This window comes from Peromyscus maniculatus, chromosome 2 (assembly GCF_049852395.1).
Source record: "Peromyscus maniculatus bairdii isolate BWxNUB_F1_BW_parent chromosome 2, HU_Pman_BW_mat_3.1, whole genome shotgun sequence".
NCBI lineage: Eukaryota > Metazoa > Chordata > Mammalia > Rodentia > Cricetidae > Peromyscus > Peromyscus maniculatus.
The window spans coordinates 94,687,912-94,706,422 of NC_134853.1; the positions used below are offsets into that span (position 1 = coordinate 94,687,912).

General features: G+C 38.2%; 1 long non-coding RNA gene across 1 annotated transcript in view; it reads left to right on the forward strand.

The window, feature by feature from the left end:
* The window catches only part of LOC121827604 (uncharacterized), a 162,722-nt gene that overhangs the window by 26,532 nt on the left and 117,679 nt on the right, over positions 1-18,511 (forward strand). The window lies entirely within an intron of this gene.

Consider the following 18,511-nt stretch of genomic DNA (forward strand, 5'->3'; position numbering starts at 1 on the left):
TACCTAGATTTCATGGGAGACATCTATATACATATGTATGTGGCATAGAACTAAGTCTGAAAGATCTACCTTAAGGTTTCAGGAAGGGACATTCAAACAGGGCAGTCTTCCAGAGGAAGTGCACAATGGTGAAATTTCATGACCCCACTAAGCAACTAACCTCCTATTATACAACAAAAGAGTTATCACTTTCTGCAAATTATTTCCTGAACTACAATCATTCCTAGTCAGATGATAATTTTACTCATGTTGCCATTATATTGAAAAAGTTTCCTGGTACCTAGATTTTATAGCATATGTCTATATATATACAACAACAAACTAAAGTAGAATCTGTGTGTCTCAAATAGCTAAGTCAACTTTTTATCACCAAAAATCTCATTAGTTGTTAGTAGTATAGAACTTTGTGCATTAATGTTTATTGACTTATATTTTTGTTTTCAATATTTTCAAGGACTTGTGATTATAACCACTGAGCTGTTTATAGCAGCAAATGTTGTAACCATGAATACACAATGTAAAACTATCATTTTGCAAAGTAGATTGTACTAATTTGAACACATGCAAACAATTGCTTTTTCCCATAAACAAAGCAGTCTATGCTGAAACAGTTGGCATACAATAATTGCCCTTTAGAAATAAATTCTTTCAGTGTATATCCTCAATTCCTATCTCTACTGAGTACAAATTTCAAATTCTGATCAATTGTAGTTTACTTGCATTTCCTTGATTACTCTTAAGTTTAAAACTTTTCATATGTTATTTATTTTTAGTTTTCCTTTATGGGTTTTACATTTTTGCTCACTTTCTATTAAAGTAACTGTTTCATCTTAAAAAAAACAGTTAAATTTAAAAAACTGTTTCTCTTCCATGTTTAAGCATAAGCTCAAAAAGAGGTATATGATTATGAGTATATTAGATTTATAAAATCCTGAATGTATTACATTACATCCTTATATACATATATTTATAGATACACTCTCAATCTAATTCTGTAGTAAATAGAATTGCTAAGGGAATTCTACTTGATAACATGATTTATCCTCTTAAATCTACACACAAGAGCTTATTCATACACCAGGTGCTTCAAAAAAGCATGTGGTCATCTGTAAAATGTAGAAACACAAAAGACAATTACATGTAAAATGAACTATTCTCTAAAAGACTTGTATGATGCATTATGAAAACAGAGAAGACAATCTTTGGAATTGTGACAGAGGATGTGCTGTTTGAGCTCAAGGACAAGCATATTGGACAGCGACTTTGACAGGTGTGTGATGAGATCTCAGTAGGGCCACTTCTTCATTCTTTTAGTAGTTTGGTAAGTTATATGACTTGCTACTGAAATGTGAGTCTCCAGATTTAAACTTTGCTGCTCACATGCTGTAATTAAAATTTATTCCTGAGAGATATAAAGCTTGAGAATCAATCATGCTAAATGTTAGAAACCAATTTCACTCCATTATTATAAACATAAAATATAGAAAGGTGTTCATTCTTCTAATTTCTCCTCTATACACCTGGTATACTGTATTTGATACAAGTATTAAATTCTCATAGGCATGTACATAAATATAAGATAATGAAAACACTGAAATTCAAGATTAGCAACTAAGACTAGTAGGGGGAACTTACATGATTAGACTAAAATCAAGGTTCAAAGGTTTATCTACTTATGCTCTAAAATCAGTCATGTGGAAGACACAAAAGACTTATCTTCAATATTTTAAATTGATCTTTCCAAGACCATGTAACTGCAGTTGCAAAGGGAAAGCATTACTCAGATGCATGAATGAATGTTTATTGCTGATACACTCTTTATCCAGCTTAGAGTAGACACTGGTTCATACAATTTTGGTGAAATGTTAAATGACTACTTGGTCCTAAACATAGTGTCACAGTTTAAGGGTCCAGTCCTTCAGGACAGGGAAGTTATAGTGGTGGAAACTTTTGGTAACTGGTTACATTTCATCCATTTAAGAAGCACGGTCATTGAATTCTTGACTTCAGCTTATTTTTCCCCAATGTATGTGGTCGAGGATCCAAGTAAGGTAATGTACTAGCTACAGTGGACATCTTCTCACCTTGATTAACTGAGTTAAGATATTCCCCTCAGGTATTTACAGAGACCATCCCCAAGTGATTCTAGATCTCATTAAGTTGAGAGTTGAGATTAACCACCAGAACTCTACTCCCTGTCAACATGCCACCCAAATATATTACTTTAAATTAAAACCGTCTATTATCTGTCCTCAAATTCTCATTTTTATCTCTTAATGCAAATGATAAAATTTCCAAAGTCTCATAGTCTTCTTTAACAATTCCACCAGTTTGAAATTACGAAACTCATACTCTCCAAGGAGATTCAAAGTAATCTTTTAACTGTCTGCCTTTAAAATATATATAATCCTTATATGATATGACACAGAATAAACACTCCCATTCCAAAATGAAACAATCAGGGCACTGCAAGGAATAATCACACAAAATCAACACCAAATACCAGTAAGACAGATACCAAATCCTGCAGCTCTGTATCAGGCACCTGAAGCTCATCGTGAAATTTACAGGACTCCAAAGTCTTAACTGTACTGTTCCAGCTCTGCCTCCTGTAATACTTACAGACTCTCTCTTACAGTGATACACATCCATGCCTGCAGACATCCCACAGTCCTGGCATCTTTAATATTCTGGGGTCTCCATTTCAACTTTACCCTCAGGCTTTCCTTTCAAAGCTTCACAAACTGACCCCTCAGAGTCTCTTTGCAACAACTCTGACCATGTCACACAATGTCTGTTTTAACTTCTGTCTGAAGTTGTGGAGCAGAATCTAACTGGCCCTCTTAATATTACATATTCTAGGCATAAAAATCAAATGATGCCACCAAGTTCTTCTGCCAGCTCAAGATGTGTTCTGGCATCTCTGGACAACAGCTCTATCAGCTTCTGTATACTGACTTCAGAAGATGTTTTCCTATGTAGTCACTTTCAAAAAGCAAGGAAAACTTTCAGCTTTAGTTCACTTCCAATGTATGGGCTAGGGTTCTGCCCTGAAGACACATCTCTTATTGACTCTATGCAGCATTTGGGGTTTCCTTCATTAACACTGATCTCTATCCAAATTTTAGTAGCATTCCAAGCACAAGCCTAAATACTCTCCTGCACTGAAATTTCCTATGTCAAGTGAGTCCATTACCTTCAAACTCAACTTCACTGAAATTCACATGACACATACAGAATGAAACAAATGATCTCTTTTTCAGTTTCAGTTTCTGATAGAATCCTTGTTTTCCTCTGAAACTTTCTCAACAAGATATTTTGTGTATTTCTCTCAGCATCCATGTCTCCCAAGCTCCTATCAGAACGACCCATTACCTTCTTTACATCATTTGAGGGAATTTTTTTAGCTCAATGTAGCAATCTCTTGCACTTCCTCTTGAAAACTAGTTTCAAAGTCATAGGCATCAAAGATGAGGTTTGTTCAGGTTTGTCCCACTTCTGAATGCTGATTTTCTGCCTGGGTTACTTTTCTGCAGCTGTGATAAAATACCATGACAAAAGGAGCCTAAGTGTAAAGAGGTTTGTTTTGACTTATTAGTTCAAGAACACAGTCTATTTTCTGGCAGGGAAATCAAGAAAGGAACTGGGGTGGCTGCTTGTGCTTCACCAAAGTCAGGAGCACTGAGTGATAAATGCTTGTGTTTAGCACACTTTTTCCTTTTTATACAGTTAATTATTGCAGTCAAAGGAGTGGTAATATGCACAGTAGGCAGTTTCTCTGACTTCAGTTACCCCAGTAGAGACAGTTTCTCAAAGGGATAACCGGTGCCTCTTCTTCCATATGAGTAGGTACATCAAGCTGGCAATTGTTACAGGCCTGAGATCCTGAGTTCCTCAGCCAACATGAGCTCAGTATTGTTTGGTTTTTATTTAGCTACATTTCCACCAATCTAATGAAAAATTTGTGGGAAATACAACAAAGATAATTACATTATTTTGTGTCCATGGCTCCAACTGTGTATGGCATATCTCATTGAACAAATTCAGTTAAAAATATCATGGTCCCTTGAGCTATTTCTCAAATTTGTACTGAAAATGAAGGCACCCTTTGAAAATCTCACAAAGAGGGGATAGGAATGCCCTATAGTGAGAAAGGTGATGCCATGAAACAATTTTCTGAAGCTCAGAGAAGTGGCCCCCTTAGCAGAATTAAGCCCCTGAACTTCAATATTTTCCAACTATGGGTGGTGGTGGGTATCAGCATCAGAAACCAGTTTAAATAATGCCTTATTTCTTGACATGGTAAACTGAAAATTTGATGAAATAGAACACCCTCTCTCAAATATCTTCTTCAGTGTCTCTCACAAAACCTGATCAGAGGACTCCAAAGGCCAAAGAACATTTGTTTGTTCACGTGTGACTGTCACTGATTGCATTGTCTTGATCAATATTCAGTGATTTGCTGTGAAATGAACCTGATGGTCTTGGTTTCAAGGAGAAAAACTTGTAACAAGTTAATAAAAACTCTATATAAACACACACTGTTATAAAGGAACAAATTATGTTATAAAAGTACAAATTATCCTGTTAGTCTGAGATTTTATTAGCAAAATGTTCTTGACAAAACTAACACCATAATACACTCTTGTTATTCTCAGCATTTGTTGTTGTTTCTTGATTTACATAAATTATAATTAATAGTTTTAAAAGTAAGAGTCAATTCAGTACTATCACAGTGTTGAACCACCACTAGATTTATACAGCTCCAAAATATTACTTTCACCTCAAAGAAACTCCATTTTCTCAACAATTATCCCACATTGCCCTGCTTTCTTATAAACCATCAATGTCTTCTATGGCTCAGTGGAATTACCTGTTCTGGAGATTTCACAAAATGGAGTAAGAGAATGTTTATCTCTTTTTAACTGTGCTTTATTTTGAATCAGTAACTATGGTGTATGTGGCTCTCTAGAAATCACATTTATTCATTTTCTATAACTTGGGCTTCATAATAGTTTCATAAACCAAGAGAGTATGAACTTGCTATCACCGTCATATGGATAAGGATTGGAGCAAAGAGCTAGTTCAGCATCCCACAATGTTGTCATCTCATGCATACTAGTTTCCTTGTTCTAAAAATTTTCCCATAATAACACATGTGGTCCTGTCAACATTCTTTCTAGCACTTCCAGAAAAGTCCTCTAACATTCAAAACCATTATAGTACAGCCTAATAACTGTATTTTGAAAATCACAAATGTATTGTAGTGAGCAGAGTGACTGAAAACAGTTGTAGAACATCTCAATATTTATTTGTACTCAATACAGAGCTGTCTTTTTCACATGGTTTCACATGACTAGAAACAAACTGCAGACATAAGAACAGACTATGTCCCATGTCACATGGAATTGATTCAGCCACCCAGTCTTTGGACCATGAGTGGTGCCTGTATTGGTCTTGTTTGTTTTACAATAAGAAGGCCTAATGAAAATGATACTTGAGGTTTCTTCTGGATCAAAATCCCATAAGGCTTAGTTTATGATAAAACTGAGCATAAAGCCCATCTTCTAGTCCTTATGTGGTTAACACATCTCTTAGAAACACCAGTGAATCAAAAAGGTGATTCAACTTTTCTCTGTAACTGGCTGCTACATTTTGCCATTTTTTTCAAGAAATTGCAAAAAAAAAAAAAAAAAAAATGTTATTGTTTTCAAGTCTTCTCGTGTATCTTTGGATTGACTTAAATAATTACAGGTAAGTAGCTAATGTAAAAAGCATCTTTAATCAGTTTGAGAATAGTCATGTTCTTGTTTTTCTTGTGCAAAGCAATATTTTAGTGAAATTTTTCAGTGGTACAGTTATCCACTCCCATCACCAAGTGGAAGAGCCAAGCACTAATTTTAACATACTTATTGACAGATTTTCAACCTGATGGTGAAGCTCAATCTTTTATTTCTATTAATAAACAATTAATGTAAAATACTTGTTAGGTCCTGAATTGACTCTCCTGGGTCGGATTTTTTTCTTTTAAGCAATAGTTTCTATGCTAATCAACCAGGAGTGGAATTTAGTCAAATTCAGCAGGTCTCCACTGCCATCTAGAGACAAAAGTTTGGTTTCCAATACCTTGGTCCTCAGTGACCTTTCCCTTTAACAAAGCATATACCAGCTAAATTAAGAGGGTGGAACATTGGCAAAATGAGATTTTCCCTCTGAAAGCACAGAGTAAACAGTAAAGAGAAAATATCCTACACTTACTGAAGGTCAGATGACTGCCAGAGACTCAGGGTACACTCCTCACTGCATTCTCTGAAGGACAGATGAGCCACAGAGATGCAGGGCACACTAGTGTTGCACTTACTGATGGTCAGATGACCAGAGACACACTTTTCAGGGCACTCACCATAGGTCAGATAACTGCCAGAGAATCAGTGAACACTACTCACCTGGGGAAGACAAAGTCCAACCAGGTGGATGTGAAAAGGTAGCTTGAATTTTCAACCTACAGCTTCACCTGGAAGGGAAAATTCCTTTCCCAGAGCATTTAAGACTGCAAAGTATTTCACTAGATGTGGAAATCTAATTTTTGTATTCTGTATAAACTCAAATCTGATAGAATATGACTTAATTTATGTGTCCTGGGTGATTGGCTACATCTTCTGTTCAACTATATATTCATCTTAAATGGACCATTAGTCTCGACATTTATAAAATTTAATTCTGAACAAAATATGGTTTCTAATATTTTTGTAGGAGGTGAAAAATCTTGAAATGTCTTTCTATTAACCACTCCCCTCCTCCCAAATGACCCTCTGAGATACTGTACTCATTCCATCTGTATGATCAGACAGTCCTTTGATGGAGGTAGCTACAATTAATTCACTGTGTAACCATTCAGAACTGTGCCCAAAAGTTCAGCTATAATAATAATTTATAAACAAAGGCAATGAATATTATAGCTAACCACAAAATCATAAGCCATATTGTAACCATAGGAATAAGCCACACTCACTTTGTAGACATTTTGTTGTTAATCTAAGCAGGATCTACTAGTAATCTTTTTCTCACTCATGTTTACTCTAGCTATTAACTCATTCCCTTTTGTTCTATATGTATAAACTCAATTAATCTTTGGCAGAAGCATGTGAACATTGGGGATGTATGAGAATGACAGAATGAGTACTTCTATCTGTGCATTTTTTCTATCATGTCTGTATTGGGTTCTAACCAACTGCTTGATAGAAACTCTGACATAAATCTGTACATGCTTAGCACTAGTGCCTTATAGGTAAGAAGTCTTCCAGCACTGAATCAAGTTAAAGCATTGTCTGGGCTTTGTTGCTTTGGAAAAATCTAGAAGACTGTGCAGATTTATGGTGAAATATCTGAGTATGCTCTTGTTAAAGGAGTGATTGGTAGCACTTGAGCAGTTGGGAAGTGATTGGATCCAGATGGTTCTAATCTAATCAGTGGATTACTCTCTTGATGGATTCATAATGTGATTGCATTATAGGGGGAAGGTCAAACTAGGAGGTGGGGTGTCATTGAAGAAGCAGGTCACTGGCAGCGTGCCCTGGAAAGGCATGCCTTGTCCCATCACCTTGCTTCCTGGCTGCTGTGGGTAATAAGATATGCTCCAATACATTTCTGCCACCTGGATAGTAATGTCTTTCAAGTCAAAGTATTGGTCCATCAGACTCTGACTGAAAGCAACTATGAGACAAAAATAAAGTCTTTTTCTCATAAATTGTTTGCTCAAATGTTCTTTTCATAAAGAAAAAAAATTTACTAACAGGGAAGATCCCTTTTCCTGTCTTTTCTTGCTTGCCTTATGTGAGTGAGTTCATTTCCTGTCTTCCAAGCCAGAAGTGCACCATCTTTCTAATGTTTCTCTTGTTATATCTTTCTCTAACCACAGCAGGAAAATATTCTCTACCTTTAAGAATCATGTGAATATATTTGGCATATTTTGATAATGCAGGCAAATATCTTCAAGCTCAAGACTCTTAATTACATTTTTCCATTTTCCATATTCATAGGTTTGGAGCATTAAGTTAAAAAAATGGAGGATTATATGTAGCATTCTAACTCAACCTGCATTCTTTACAATGGCACTATTCTAATATTTTATCTATTATAATATGTTTATATGATATATTGTGGGCTGTATTATCTAGACATCAATCATAATTAAACAAAACAAAGACACTTAAACACAATACAACAAGAAATCATGTTCCAATCCCTAAGACAAAATACTTAAACATGACTGCTCAAATGAAGAATATTTTTGGGTCATCACTTTAGGTTTATGGCCACATGGAACTATGCTTCCCAGCCTTTAGTATGGCAAGACACTGTGGCAAGGACTGTATGACATGTTATCTCCTGACAGGCAGACCATCAAATAAACAGAGTAAAAAGACACTATTTTTTTTTTGCTTTTTTTTTTTTTTTTTTTTTTTGGTAACAAAGCCTATCTCCTCACATTCATTGTGTTATGGTTAAAAAATGGGTTTCTACATTTATGGGGTCAGAGATCCTTGATTCAGCCATTTTCCACAAGCCCCACTTATGAACACTACTACTGCATTGGAAATTAAACCATCTAAACAGGTAATTTTTGTGGACATGTCAGATCCATTCCATGCTACAGTAATCTTTATGATATCTGAAGCTTTATCAAACAAACAATAAAAAGACACAAACAATAACAGCAAAAAGTCCCACAAAAAACCATGAACCATCTAGAGGAGGCAGGGCAACAGTTTGATTTTATGTATTTCTATCACTTCACAAGGATACAGACTTGTTTGTGAAGAGTATCCTGTGTGTTTGTGCAGCTAGTTTAACTCCAGAGAATGCTCCGAAGTTGCTTAGGAGACAAATCTCACAACCCTATATGGTAATTTTACCATTCCTGTACAAGCTGCTTGCTCATGGCATAAGAATTTGTCTACATCTCTGGCTATGGACCATAATTTAACTGATTAATTTTAAATATTATTTTAGCTTATACCATATTTATATGTATTATGATAAAATTAATTACCATAAATGATCAAAACTAAGCTTTTATAAATATCATGTAAGAAATGTAAAAATATACTATGTTATGGAATGAGACCACTTAAATGCCAAGAAGCTTAAAGACAACCTAATGACCTAATAATAGGCAAATATGAAATGCAATTACCTTGGTACCTCAGCTAACCCAGAACACAGTCTTAAACAGGAAGAATACTGACACATAGAACTAGTCAAGAAAGTAGGCAATAGAACAAAGAGATAATAGAAGATGGAACAAAGAACATAGAAAAGACCTCTCTCAGTAATGCTTCTTAATTAATTGAATCTGTAGCCCAACAAGGGTGGTTTCAAATATGAATCCCTGACTATCATCTCATAGCTGTTGTGTTTAAGTCTTTACATTTTGAGCATGGAAAAATTCTCTACTAAACAAAGCTTCCTGTAAGTAGGTTTATTTTCCAAAACTAATTCTCTGCCTTTTTAAAAAAAATAAAATTATTTATTTATTTATTTACATCCAGGACACAGTTTTCTCTTTCTTCTCTCCTCCCATTCCCTCCTCTCCATCTTCAGTCTGCATTCCCCATCCACTCATCCTTAATTTCTATTCAAAAAAGGGCAGACCTCCCATTGTTATCAATAAACCATGGCATATCAACTTGCAATAAGACTAAGCACTTCTCCTTGTATTAAGGCTGGGCAAAATAATCTAGTATGAGGAGTATGGTACGAAAAGCTTGTAAAAGAGTCAGAGACAGTCACTGCTTCCACTGTTAAGAGTCACACAAAAAGACCAAGCTCTACAACTTCCACATATATGTAGAGTGCCTAGGTCAGTCCCATGTACTGGTTGTCAACTGACAACAGTCCCTGGTTATCAATTCAGCATCTATGAGGCCCCATGAGCCCAAACTTGTTGATTTTATGAGATTTCTTGTGGTATCTTTGACCCCTCTGTCTCCTACAATCCTTTTTCCACCTCTTTTAAAGGATTCCCAGAACTCCACCTAATGTTTGTCTGTTGGTCTATGTCTGTTTCCAACAAAGTGGATGAAGCTGCTTTAATGACAATTGGGCTAGGAACAAATCTGGTCACAGGACATTGCTGTAGATATCGCTCTTTATAAATAAAATGCTGATTGGCCAGTGACCAGGCAGGAAGTATAGGCGGGACAAGCAGAGAGGAGAATTCTGGGAATAGGAAGGCTGAGTTGAGAGACACTGCCAGCCTCTACCATGAGTATCAACATGTAAGATACTGGTAAGCCATGAGCCATGTGGCAAAATTTAGATTTATAGAAATGGGTTAATATAAGATTTAAGAACAAGATAGTTAGAAGCCTGAGCCATTAGGCCAAACAGCTTAAATAGTACAACAGTCTGTGTGTTTATTTTATAAGTGGGATGTGGGACTGCTGGGGCTTGGAGGGAGCTGGAGAGAAACTCTCCAGCTACAGGACATGGCAAGTTCAGGTTACATATTCATTATTGCTAGGAGTCTTAGCTGAGGTCATCACCATATATACTTACTCATAAGTGGCTATTAGCTGTAAAATGAAGAATAACTATCCTACAATCCACAGATTCAGAGAGAGTAGCTAATTCTCTTAAATCATGTCAGAAATTTAATAATAGATAAGTGAACAAGGAAATACATGTGACTTAAATTTGGCATATGTTTTATTGTGCTAAAGGCGAGGACAAATCATCCTTGGGAATGCTGTTTGTTACATAGATGCAGGAGCCAAAGGGTTTCTTTTCAGAAGAGCTTCTTAGAATCAAGTGAATAGCTTTTGAATCCTCAGCTAACTTTTGGCTAATGATGCTTTCCTTTTCTCTTATCCCCTGCTGTTCATTAAAAGAATGTGATCCATGGTGTACAGTGTCAGAATGAATAGCAGGGTCAGTCACTAATCTCAGTTTGTGTGCCCCATGATGCCTGCTACAGAATGAAGAGATGTGTATGTTTGATTAAGTTTCTAGGAAAAGAAGTTCAGTCAGCTAGGGGTCTACAGCTACATGGCAGTGTGTAACAATAGTTTTAAAACATGGAATTCTTAGGGAGATATAAGAAAAATCATAGGTCAGGTTGCCGACCATATAATGAATGAAGTTTGTGTCTAAAAGTAATATGCAAGTTTTCAGAGAAGAATATTTCCAACAGGGACATCATTTTATCAAAAATGGTTGTTATAATGTTTTCATCCCTATCTATGTGGTGCCTTGTGGAGTACATACTCCTTCACAGTCAGCATCCCACTTGATTGTGACCACTTTACTTTGTGTCCAAGAGCTAGAATATAGAAACAACTTTCCTAGTTAGGGGAGGGAGAGACCAAACAAACAAACAAACAAAAACCTTGATTATCTGTCATTGTACTCTACCCCATGGACTTTTCTTTAACACTGTCTGTAGGTATGAACAGTAAAGATTGAAGAAATGTCTTTAAGTGAATCATGATGTTTGAGGCAGTTTAGATAAATCAAGCTACCTGGTTTAGAAAGATATTCTGCTGGGGGAGGCCAGCTCCTATCTTTTAAAGGGTTCCTATGAGGAGGAGAGGGAGATTAAAAAAAACTTTTAGATAATGGAGAGGAGAAAGACAGAAACAAAGGATAGCTTCAAGAGGACCTTGTAGCACGAATCTTAAAAGTCTTATTTATAAAAACAAACCTGGAGCCAGGTATTGAGGTGAATGTTGAAAGATAGGAGAAGCAGAACAAGCCACAGTCACCTCACCTTGCCAATTCTTCAGCTGATCCTGTTTCCTCAGACTGGAAGCCTCTCAGTCCTCATCCAGAATGAATCTCAGCTGAACTGTTGCTCAAAAGCCTAAAAGCTTAACCAGGCTCTAGTTCCTGGTCCTCATTCCTTAAATACTTTTGTGCTTCCTCCATCACTTCCTGGGATTAAAGGTCTGTGTCACCATGTCTGGCTGTTGCCAGTGTGGCTTTGAACTCACAGAGATCCAGGTGGATCTCTGCCTTCAGAATGCTAGGATTAAAGGTGTCTGTATAACCATTTTCTGGCCTCTGTATCTAGTGGCTGTTCTTTTCTCTGACCCCAGATAAGTTTATTAGGGTGCACAATATTTTAGGAACACAATATTACCACAGGACTGTTGCTGGAGGGCTTCTCTCCAGGCTCCACCAAGCCCCGCAGTCCCACAATCCACGTATAAAATAATCACTCAGACGCTTATATCACTTATAAACTGTATGGCCGTGGCAGGCTTCTTGCTAACTGCTCTTATAGCTTAAATTAATCCATTTCCATAAATCTATACCTTGCCACATGGCTGGTGGCTTACCAGCATCTTCACATGCTGCTGGTCATGGCGGCGGCTGCAGTGTCTATCTGCCTCAGCCTTCTGCTTCCCAGAATTCTCCTCTCTCCTTGTCCCACCTACTTCCTGCCTGGCCACTGGCCATTCAGTGTTTTATTTATTGACCAATCAGAGCAACAGATTTGATATATAGACCATCCCACAGCACTTCCCCTTTTCTTTTTTTAAAAAGGAAGGTTTTAACTTTTACATATCTCCAAAGCCAGCTTGGTATATTTGGGAATTTGGGTGTAGCTTCTCTTACTACTTCCTGCTGGAGGAGGGCACTATATCTTATGGGGACACAAAGACAATTTTAGGATCATAGAGTAGTCCGTGAGACTTATCGTCTGGGCCAGTTGCCTTGAAACAATTCTGGATGTTGGATCATCTGATCCATGGTGTCATCGGAGACCTTTCAGGTGGTCTTGGCTGGTTAAACCTGATGTATCTTAATCTGGAATAAATCCATAGCCTCTGGCTTTCTGTAGAAACAAAAGCAGAGCCTCCTTTCCAAAGCAACATATCCTTACATCCAAATTTTGAAGTTAAGGTACCTTTAAAACACACATTTTGGCATAACTCAACAGCTTTTGCAATCAAATGTTTCTCTTCAGTTACGAATATCAAAGAGAACATAATCCAGATTCTCTGTGTGGTAGCCATCTTTATGTGGCTTATGTTTTATATTACCTTGAGCCTATTGCTTTAAACTGCAGCCTTTTAAGCCTGAAACGGCGCTGTGGCTGCTGGCTCCACCCACTTCAGCTTCCCAACATGGCGGTGGTACGTTTTCCGCCAGCTCTGGGAGCCATCAATTCTCAGAAATAGTGGGTCTATGCTTCTTATCAAAGCAGCGTGTAGCCCAGAAACCTCTTTTTGTTTTGTACTAGCAAAGGCTAAATCCACCATGCAGCTTAATGTGCCACTTGCAGAGGCCTCATTCCCGCCATACTGCAGATCGAGCGCACACGCCAGGAACCTGCCAGTAACTCAAACCGGCAGCTGCTGCTCATTTGAGAGAGACAATTAGGAAGCTGTTTTTAGCTCCGTTTTAGAATCTTTTCTCAGGTTTTAGGTGGAAACTCTTGCCAACACGTTGGGTGCCATTTGTAGCTAGAGTTTTCCTGCTTTGCCCACAGTCAGGACAAATCTTTGTCACCCGCCAGTCCCACAGCCGCTCAGACCCAACCAAGTAAACACAGAGACTTATACTGCTTACAAACTGTAAGGCCGTGGCAGGCTTCTTGCTAACTGCTCTTATAGCTTAAATTAATCCATTTCCATAAATCTATACCTTGCCACATGGCTGGTGGCTTACCAGCATCTTCACATGCTGCTGGTCATGGCGGCGGCTGCAGTGTCTATCTGCCTCAGCCTTCTGCTTCCCAGAATTCTCCTCTCTCCTTGTCCCACCTACTTCCTGCCTGGCCACTGGCCATTCAGTGTTTTATTTATTGACCAATCAGAGCAACAGATTTGATATATAGACCATCCCACAGCACAAGACCTGGATCAAAATCCACTGACATGAGCAAAACTGGGAGTGGCACAGGGGGCAGGTAATGGAGGGCAAAGAATGGTGAGTGGGAACACAAGGAATTAGGAGGGTCACGCTGGAAAAGGGACAGAGTAAGAGAGCAAGGAAAGAGATACCATGATAAAAGAAGACATCATGGGACTAGGAAGAGGCAGGATACTAGGGAAGCTCTCAGGAATCCACAAGGATGACCCCACCTTGGACTACTGGCAATGGTCGAGAGGGTGCCTGGACTGGTCTACTCTGGTGACCAGTCTAGTGAATACCCTGCCATCATAGAGCCTTCATCCAGTGACTGGTGGAAGCACATGCAAAGATCTATGGCCAGGTGCCAGACTGAGCTCCAGGCATCCAATCAATGAGAGAGAGGAGGGAATCTGTGGGCAGGGAACATTGAGATCACGATAGGAAAACGTGTAGAAATGACCAGCTACACCAGTGGAAGCCCATGAACTGTGGACTAATAGACGTGGAGCCCCTAAAGGACTTGACTAGGCCCTCTGGATATGGGAGATAGTTGTTTAGCTTGAACTATTTGAGGGGACCCCAGGCAGGGAATTGGGATCCATCTCTGGTGCATGGGTGGGCTTTAAGAGCCCAGTGCCAGTGGTGTGACACCTTGCACAGCCTTGGTGTGGATCTGGCTCAACTGAGTGTGCTGGGCTCTGCTGACTCCCCATGGGAGACCTTGATTTGGAAAATGTGGGGATGGGAGGTAGGATGGGGGGAGTAGAAAGAGGGAAAAAGAAGGAAATCTGTAGTTGGCATGTAAAGTGAATAGAGAATTTCTTAATAAAAAAGGGGGGAAAAGAAAATAAAGCTAGGAAAAAGAAAAACAACAGCAACAACAAAAAATAAAATCCACTGACCCATTCTGTCTCTTCAAAGGGACTTTCTATAACAATGTCAAGGGGCAGGGCAAAAGACCTCCACCTTGCTAGAACAAAGCATACTGCACATACAAGTGTAGACCCTTTCAATACCTGATAACTATTCCTGTGGTCAACTAATTCCCTTATGTAGCCCTGCTGGGTAAAGTAAGCTTTACATACAGAATGGGAAAACATCCTTACCAACCCCACATCTGACAGAGGGCTGAACTCCAAAATATATAAGGAACTCAAGAAACTAGATATCAAAATACCAAACAATCTAATAAAAAATAGTTGGCTACAGAGCTAAACAGAGAATTCTCAATAGAAGAATCTGTAGATGAATTTCTAAATAGTCTTATTAAATAAAAAAAAAAAATGGAGCCAAATATAGGAGTGAAAGCCTTATATCAGGGAGATAGGGAAAGCCACCAGCCAACCTTACCTCACCAACTCTGCATCTTCCAAATGTGAGTTACTTCCTGTCTACCCATGCCTTTATTCCCTTGATGTTCTGCCCTCTCATTGGCTATCTTAGCCAAGCTACCTCACTTCCTCTTCCTACACAGCCCCATCACTTTCTATCTGTCTGTACAGACCTCCTGACCTCTATGATTGGTACTGGGATTAAAGGTGTGTGTCACCACACTTGGCTCTGTTCCCTAGTGTGGCCTTGACACACAGACACCCTGCCTGCTAAGGGATAAAGGGCATATGCTACCTGACTTATTGTTTACTTAAATTAGCTTACTATTTCTTCTGATCTGCAGGTAAACTTTATTAAAGCACAAATAAAATATCACATTTCAGCATAAATAAAATATCACCACAAGAATCTCAAATGTCTGATAGACATGTAATAAATTGCTCAAAATCCTTAGTCATCAGGGAAATGCAAATCAAAACAGCTATGAGATGCCATTTTATACCCATCAAAATGGCTAAGATTCAAAACACTAATGAGAGCTTATGTTGAAGAGGATGTGGAGCAAGGGAACACTCCTCCACTGTAGGTAAGAGTGCAAACTTGTACATTCACTTTGGAAATCAGTAAATTGGGAATCAATCTACCTCAAGACCCAATGTTTCACTCTTGGGCATATATCCAAGAAATGCTCAATCATACCACAAGGACACTTGCTCAACTGTGTTCATAGCAGCATTATTCATAATAGCCAGAACCTGGAAACAACCTAAATGGCCCTCATCCAAAGAATGGATAAAGAAAATGTAGCACATATACACAATGGAGTACTACTCAGCAGTAAAAAACAATGACATCATAAAATTTGCAGACAAGTGCATGGAACTATAAAATGTCATCCTGAGTGAGGTAACCCAGACTCAGACAGACAAACATGGTATACTCAAAAGTGGGTACTAATTGTAAAGCAAACCATAACCAGACTACAACCTCAGCTCCAGAGAGGGTAGGTACCAAGGAGGAACTTAAGAGGGATAAATGGTTCACTCTGGGAAGAAGAAATAGATGATATTTCTATGAATAAACTGGGAGTAAGGGGAGCCAATAGAGGGTAAGGGATGGGGGATGAGAACATAATGGAATGGGATAGTTGAGCTGAAACATGGACAGAGTGGGAGAGTGATGAAAAGGATACCTTGATAGAGGGAGACATCATGGGGATAGGGAGAAACTTGGAGCTAGGGAAGTTCCCAGGAATCCATAAGGATGACCCCAGTTTAGACTACTAGCAGTAGTGGAGAGGGTGCCTGAACTGGCTTAACCTGATAATCATTTTGGTGAATACCCTGTCATCAGAGAGCCTTCATCCAGTAATTGTTGGAAGCAGATGCAGAGGTCCACAGCCAAGCACCAGGAATTCAATCGAAGAGAGCAAAGACGGATTGTATGAGCAAGGGACATCAAGATTATGATTTAGAAAACCTACAGAAACAACCAAATCAAGCTAGTGGGAACTCATGAAGTTTAGACCAACAGCTATGGAGCCTCCGTGGGACTAGACTAGGCTGTCTGCATAAGCATGACACTTCTGTAGCTTAATCTCTAAGGGTCCCCTGGCAGTAGGATCTGAATCCATCCCTGGTGCATGAGCTGGCTTTTTGGAGCCCATTACCTATGATTGAACACCTTGCATTTCCTTGATGCAGGGGGAGGGGCCTGGACCTGCCTAAACTGAATGTACCAGACTCTATTGACTCCCCGTGGGAGACCTTATCTTTTCAGAGGGGGGAATAGGGGTTGGATTGGGGCTAGAGATGGGTGGAAGGGAAGCTGGAGGTCTGTGATTGTTTGTAAGATAAATAAAGAATTTCTTAATAAAACAAAGTAAAAAATACAAGGATTTCACTGATGGCTCTGAGCAAACATATGGGAAGAAATTTATAAACTATACTTTTTTTCATTAAGTGGTTTTAAAATAAAATTCTTTTGATTTCTTTCTATTAGATATTTGAGAATTTTTTTATACTGTGTTTTGATCATATCCACTCTCTCTTAAATCCTTCGAGATCGACTTTTCTTCACTACTCACCAATATTTTTTATATTTTTTTCAACTCATCATGTTCAATTTGTATTACTTATATTTCTCAGATATTTGGCCTCCTACTGGAACAGGGTTGACTTGCCAGGGACAACACTCTTATAGGAAACTGACTATTCCCCTTGTAGCTATCAAATGCCAGTAGTCCTCAACTATGGGTAGGTCTCTGTGACCATCTCCACACTGATGGTGAAATTCGGTTTGACTTGAATTTGGATGGGTCTTGTACCTGCTGCCACAATTACTGTGAGGATATTTTCTTTGTATTCATCTACAATCTCTGGCTCTTAAAGTCTTTCTGCTCCCACCCCCATTGGAAGGATGCATGAACCTTGGGAGGAGGATATGTGATTTAGATGCCAAAATAGAATTGGAGCCACAATAACTACTGGCCTGGCAAGACATGTCCTCTTTTACAATAGTGGCACAGACATCATGAAAGACACCAACTACTTCCTGACTGTTATTCATCTACCAGAGTAATGAGAATGGGTGATAGAAATAGTATTAAACCAACTTCTGATAACTTATCATTAAACACATAGATTAATGCATCTCTCAACACTCATCAGTGAAGCTTCTTTTTGCAGTAAATACAGATTAATATAGAATCCTTCAGCTGGTCAAAGTGTAGAGAATAAGAGAATATAGAATGCTCAGATCTCTGACTCTTTAATCCAAGAATTATCTTCACTAAGTTAATATGAAATCATGCCACAAACCCAGTACAGGTAACACACACACACACACACACACACACACACACACACACACACACACACACATATATATATATATATATATATATATATATGTATATATATATATATGTATATATATATTATATAGTGGTAATAAGGATAAGTCATTACACTTTGTTTACTTAGTTCAGACCACTTTATTATAAACCTTTCTTGGTTGGAGAAAGAATTAAGAATGTAACTTGTTAGTGGTAGATTTAATTTTCCAAATCCACTTGAAATAATTGAATAAGCAATCAAAAAAAACTCTGTGATTACAAATCTTCAGCAGAACAAGAGTACCAGACCAAATGGTGAACACTCCACACACTTTGGTTTCAAGAAGAACAAACTGGGACTTTAGTCTGAAATTTTCTTCCACTGGCTAACTTTCAAATGAGTTCTATGCATGCAACTGAGGAAACAAGGATATCAACATTAATTAGCTGTGAACCCTGTGAACTGCACAATCAACCTTC